Genomic DNA, 6,369 nt, shown 5'->3' with positions numbered 1-6,369 from the left:
AATCTTTTAGGGGAACTGTGTGTTTCTTGGTTTTCTGCATTTGTGTGCATGCCTACAACGTGTTTGTGGAAATGTTTAACAGGTTGTGGTGAACACATGGCAGACCATTGAAAGAAGAATACATGTCGACTCTACTCTTTGTGATGGTACTCCGGGGACCGCTTTCTTGCTCTTGAAAATTTTTCCAGTCAATGGCAACAAGAATGATCTGAACACCTCTGCTTGCATTATTGAAGCTTGTGACTCTGGTTTTGCAAGCTTTAGGTACCCTCTATAGTACTCCAATCTCATTATCTTGATATATAAATCCATATTTAACATATTGTTGAAATCGATAATGATAGGGATGTAACCTTTTTACGCGGAAGTGCTGGAGCTTGTGCTCTTGGTGCTGTTGTGTCAAAGTACCAAGAAAATACACAACACAGATGATTGAATACTATTTGACCCGATTCAAAGAGGTAATATAGTAATTTATATTGATTTTCTTGCTTAATAAGCATAATGCTCATTTATATAACATTGATTTTGCCTAATTTTGGAACAGATTGAAGTAAAGGAACATTGGGGAGATGGAATGTTACACGAGAGTGCTGAACACTCATGATGTTGCAGGCATGCTTTTCACCTCTATTTGATGCAAGTTCCTTTCTGATCCTTTATATAGTAATGTTTGTATACTTTTGTAGTGCCATGGTAAGGATTCTACTCATTTTACATTTTTACCTTTTTTTCATATGTTTAATTTCCTGTCAACTTAAACTTTTTTGTCTAACGATATGACAAGTAAAACTAATGCTTGTGCTTGCTCCAACTGCATGCATATTATCCGAAATTGCTCTTTCTGAAGCCTTTGATGTTTTCGCAAAATCAAATAAATTCTATGTTTTTAGTTTATTTGAAAATACCCAAAATGAAGTAAGTATTTGCAATCACACACACGCACTTCTTTAGTCCTCAAAATTATTTTATTGACTTTTTTGTTGACTTTGACCACTAAGGTTTGGGATGGAGTATCTGCTAGTACTGTTTCCATGGAAAATAGTGACAAAAAAAAGAAGATTTGTTGAAGAAAAGACCTTCCAAGAAAACCAAAAAAAGAGGTGGTTGTGGAAGAGACTTCCAAGAAGAAGACTGAAAAGTGGCCCTTAGTCTTGCATGTTGACACATCGATTTTTGCTCTTTTCTTACTTGTGTTGATGGGTGCCTTCTATGTGGTAACCATCCTTTCTTCCATTAAAGTAGGTTTTTTTAATCAAGTAAAAAAGAAACACCCATGCATAGCTTACCAGATTAGGGTTTCTTTCTTTCTTTTCCATTAAGTGATGAATGGTGTATGTTGTATGTATAAGGACTTTTTCTTATTTGCACCTAATGAACCATCTGAATGACAAAGTAAATGACGATTTTACCCTTTGTTTAGGTTCATAGTGTGCAGGATGCAACAGAAGCATATTCAGCTATTTAAATTGTGCTCACTTCTCATCCACCTGAAGGTCTTCATGTTTTTGATGATTTCAAAGAGGCTTACGCATGGTTAAGCCATAACACTGAAGTAGATGATAAAGTAAGTAACTCATTGTATTCAATCAGCATTTATATAAGGTCTTATCCATGCTTAGGACTTAGGACTTAATGCACTCATTCACACACACACACACACTTGATGTTACCAAACAATAACAATGGCTAGTAGGACAGTTATAGTTGATAATACAACATGGAACAACACACATTGCTATTGTTGGTACTGCCATGTCATCACCCAAAAAAGTTGCTTGAGAATTTTTCAACTGTTTGGATGTCTAGTTTTATTTTTTATTTTTAAATAATAATAAAGAATTGAAAATAAGAAATTAATTATTTGAAGTTTTCATCATTGTCAGGTGTCGTGGGATACTCTAGTGATGATATAAAAAAGTTCCTATGAATGGGTGTGTATAGGAGGAGGCATCTTCCCACATATGAAGGAGCCTGATTATCTTGTATGTTTAAGTACTTCAAGTAATGTACTTTCATTTTTTTAATTAGTTATAGCATTGTACTTTCAAATAGTTTCTAATTACGACATTGTAGTTTTAAAAAATGGAAAATAAATTACTTCTATTTCATTGTTATTTCTTCTATTTCATTTTTGTTTATCTATTCTAATAACTTACTTCTTTTTCATTGTTATTTCTTATCAGGTCAATACCAAATTGGTTCACATGCGACTCCAACCATGCTAAACCCCCTTATGTACAAACTATCATATTTCAAGTAATCAGTAATCGACTACTTTTTTCTTGTTTTGTTTAACAACATAAGTAAGTCTTATTTTATTTTATTTATTTATGTAGATTTATGGAGACTGATGGTGGTAGAGGATATGATAGAGTTAGGAAAACTATAATAGGAAAAAAGCATTTCAAATTGACTCATTTTATTCCTGCTTTTGAATATATTTTTCATCTGCCTCATCAATGAAATAGATGCCTCTGTTAACAATGTGTACTTCCATTGGTTTAATTATATATACATATAATACGGTTCTAAATGGGTGTATTATATGTGGGCAGATGCAATGGGAAAGCTAGAAGATATAGAGAGTTCCAACCGTGAATGCCTTTGGCCCCAACTTGTTAAGGGTTTCAAAGATCTTTCTGAGCGCTTGAAGGTATTTGATATGACTACATTCTTAATCAAAACACATGTCAAAACCTTTATTCTGTTAGCAATCAGTGTTAGTTTAATGTGCACACAATAATAGATGTGATTATGACTTATGAGCTTGTATTCATTGATATTTATTTTATGCAGCTTCAAGACGAAGTCATACTTTCAAATTCAAAGAGATTGCAGATCACTCAAACCAATGTGAACAATTTACCCTCGACATTTTCCTTGATAGTAAATCCTCCCCTGAATACTTAATCCATACCATAGGTGTAGTATGTAAACTATTTATTAACAAATAAATAAATCAATATGAAAACCTCTCAAATATAAGTAAAATGTTGGTTGATAGTTTTTTTTCTTGTTTCCAGGGAGTGGGTCAGCTGGAATGAGGCAAAGGGAGTGGGTTGACCTTTTGTTTTTTTGTTAAATGTTAATCGTTACTGAAAGCAAAAAAAATCAAAATTTAATTTTGATTTATTTGATGTCTCGTGTCTTGCAGGTTCATGGTGGTCGACAGTCCATGTAAGTTTCTTGATTTGTAACATCTTGTATTCAAGAAATAGCAATGTACTTTCCATAAAAATTATAAATTATATTCTTTGAAAAATTTGCTAGATTGGTAGGTTTAAAAGCAGAATGTCCTGATAAGAATTAATTTTAAAAGTAGAATGAAAATGACAAGTGATTTTGTGTTGTGTTTATAGGGTTGATGAAAGCGAATAGCTTTGGAGTTAGAAGAGGAAAAGAAAGCTCAAGCCGAAAGAGATAAGATGCTGCAAATGCAAGTGTTGCATTCTTCATTTCAATTGTTAGTATGAAACACAGAGTAGATGGGCCAATGTACAACTTCTTATCCATATAACATCTGTTTGGAGCATTAGTCTTAAAGAATTATGAAAGGCAAGATGCAACTTTACTTAGTTGGAATTTGATGTAGAGAGTAGATTAGATGCAAATTTAGATATTGTAAAAAATAGAATTGTATGACATTAAATTTTATGCAATGGATTGTATTTTTTGTATATGATATTTTATTTCTATTATGAGACATTAAATGCAAATTTAATTTAAAAATTAATAAATATATAAATATTTTTTTAGAACATTTAAAATTATGATACGCAAAAATGTGTGTCATCTTCATTTATGACATGGCCTTTCTTGACAGGGGCTTCCTTGATACGCATTGTGTGTCATAAACACGCGCGTCGTAAGGTTACGACATGCAAATGCGTGTCATCTTCCTTTATGACAGGGCCTTCCTTGATAAGCATTGCGTGTCATAACCGCGCGTCGTAAATGCGCGTCGTCTCTCTTTATGACAGGGCCTTCCTTGACACGCATTTGCGCGTCGTCTGAGCGTTTTACGACGCGCAATGAGCGTCGTAAAAGGCCTTTTTTCTAGTAGTGAAGATCAAGCTGGCTACAACTGAAAGGTAAGATTCTAACTTTCTTTTAGATATAAATTTCGATTTATGCATGCTAGATTAGGGTTTATAGCTTTGGATGATTATTGCATGCTAGATTAGGGTTTATAGCTTTGGATGATTAGGGTCCATATGATTTCTAGGTACATGTCAAAGCTAGTGGGAGCATAATTGTTATGCTAGTATTGCATGCTGACAATACTGCTTGTAGGGAACAAAGTTTTTAATTTGCAAATTGCAAAGTTTGGAAATTGTTTAGTTGTAATAGACTTAAAGGAGAGGGCACTCATACTTCGTTTCAAATCTAAAATTTTAGATTGTAAGGTTTAATAGAACTTAGTCATAAACATATATGAGTATCATGTTGAAATGGTTCAATATAGAAAATTCGATATATGGAAATATTATAGTAAGAGACAAAACATATATTAGATCCTTGTGTTAGACATAATCGAGTCTCATATGCTTCAAATATATGATCAATTATATATGCTATAATATTCACTTATCCTAATTTTTCAAATGCTCGGAGCATTGTGATAGAAAAAGAACTATAATTTTTTGTGTGACTAGAATTGTTCAACAACTGTCAAGAACATTCTGAGGTTTACTAAAGATTAGTTGCTTGTGGACAGTTGGAATTGTGGTATTTTTTGGAAAGACCATAGTGACATGTTTTAGATTGAGATATTCTTGGTCAAAATTGATGGTCGTATGGTACCACTTATTAGGAAGTAAATCGGGTAACTAGAAAAACCAAAAGCACACAAAACACAATATTTACGAGATTCGGTCAATGTGACCTACGTCCACGGGCGGGAGGGGAGTATTCTTTATTTTAGAGCTCTCAAAAAGAGGTTACAAGTATAATTCACCAAAGATTTGTCCTACTCACTAAGGATACAAAAGACAGAAAATGACTTAGCAAGCATCCCTATTTATACTGGAGGACTCAGACCTAAAATCCTAATGGGCCAAGACAATTAGCCCATAGGCCCATGAATGGTGTCAACCAATCACAATTCATCGTTTAGCATCTTCTAGAACATTATTCTATGTCATGAAACACATGTGTATCATCAACGCAGATGATGGACCACCTTGACCATAGTGGAGCATCATGATGCACAGGTGGCGCAGTATAAACACTAATGGTCCAACATCCATCATGGTGGCACAGCATAGTGTATTTCTTGAGTATCATCGTCTTCTAAGAATATGTGGATAATCATGGCACAACAAAGGAATCAATATGGTGCATCATATACCAAGATGGTCCATGATGTCGCAATATCTCCTCCATGGCGCAACTTCCCTTCTTGATGGAGCAACATCATCTTCATGGCTCAACATCACCTTGGCGCAACTTCAGACATGATGGCACATCATGCTATCATTTGGTGCAACTTCCTTCTACATGGCGCAACATGATGTTCCATGTTGCTCTATGTTGCTCCAAGTGCTCCAACTTGCTCCAAGTGCCCATGTTGCTCCAAGTGCTCCATGAGAATTTTTCAAATGCTCCATGAGAATGCTTCAAATGCTCCATGAGAATGCTCCAAATGCCCGAGTCATATTTAACACCAATAATAAAATTGAAAGAGCATCCATATGGAAGAGGTAATTTCTCTACTCTACAATCCCATATTGCTTCCTTTACTTCAACATCAGTAATTGCACCATCCAAAAGCCCAACCTCCTGATCAGATAATTTTTTAACAACCTCCGATCGTCTATACAACTTTTTAGTAAACTTAGATGAAAAAAGTTAGAAAGAACTTTTCACCAAGCCTCTATCAATTTTCCAAACCCCACAATACTCATGAGAATCAATATGCATGAGACTTAATATGCTTTGTCCATAATTCTTGTTTCTTAGTTAATTGTTGTGGTTTATAAGCATTTATAATATTACAATAGACCTTTGGGGTCAACCTATTAGGTTATTACCCCCCCCCCCCCACACACACACACACACAGTTAGCCTCAAGCACTACTACAAGTAAAGTCGAAAACCGAGGACATATACCATTGATCTGATCATCCAAGGACATATGCAATCTCGAAAATGGTATTTTATGATCACGACATAATGACTTAACTTAATTTCCTTTCACTATTACTGCATGACCTATTATATTAACCGATAAAATATTTATTGATTCATATTTCGACCCATGCCCACTTTCATTAACTAAGATATCAAGTTCAAGCTCGATATCTCTCATGTGAAAGAAACCCACAAGACACTGCTACTTCCAATGTTTTTCTAGTACCATCAACA

The 6,369-nt window shown here is 34.4% G+C and overlaps 1 pseudogene; it reads left to right on the top strand.

The window, feature by feature from the left end:
* The first annotated feature begins 428 nt into the window (after nt 1-428).
* On the top strand, nt 429-2,466 carry LOC145060253 (dolichyl-diphosphooligosaccharide--protein glycosyltransferase subunit STT3A-like; annotated as a pseudogene).
* The last annotated feature ends 3,903 nt before the right edge of the window (nt 2,467-6,369 follow it).

The sequence above is a fragment of the Lactuca serriola genome, chromosome 6, assembly GCF_051521515.1.
Source record: "Lactuca serriola cultivar US96UC23 chromosome 6, Lser_US96UC23_V15, whole genome shotgun sequence".
NCBI lineage: Eukaryota > Viridiplantae > Streptophyta > Magnoliopsida > Asterales > Asteraceae > Lactuca > Lactuca serriola.
Note: the sequence above shows the minus strand (reverse complement) of the source record. Positions and strands in the feature narration are given on the sequence as shown.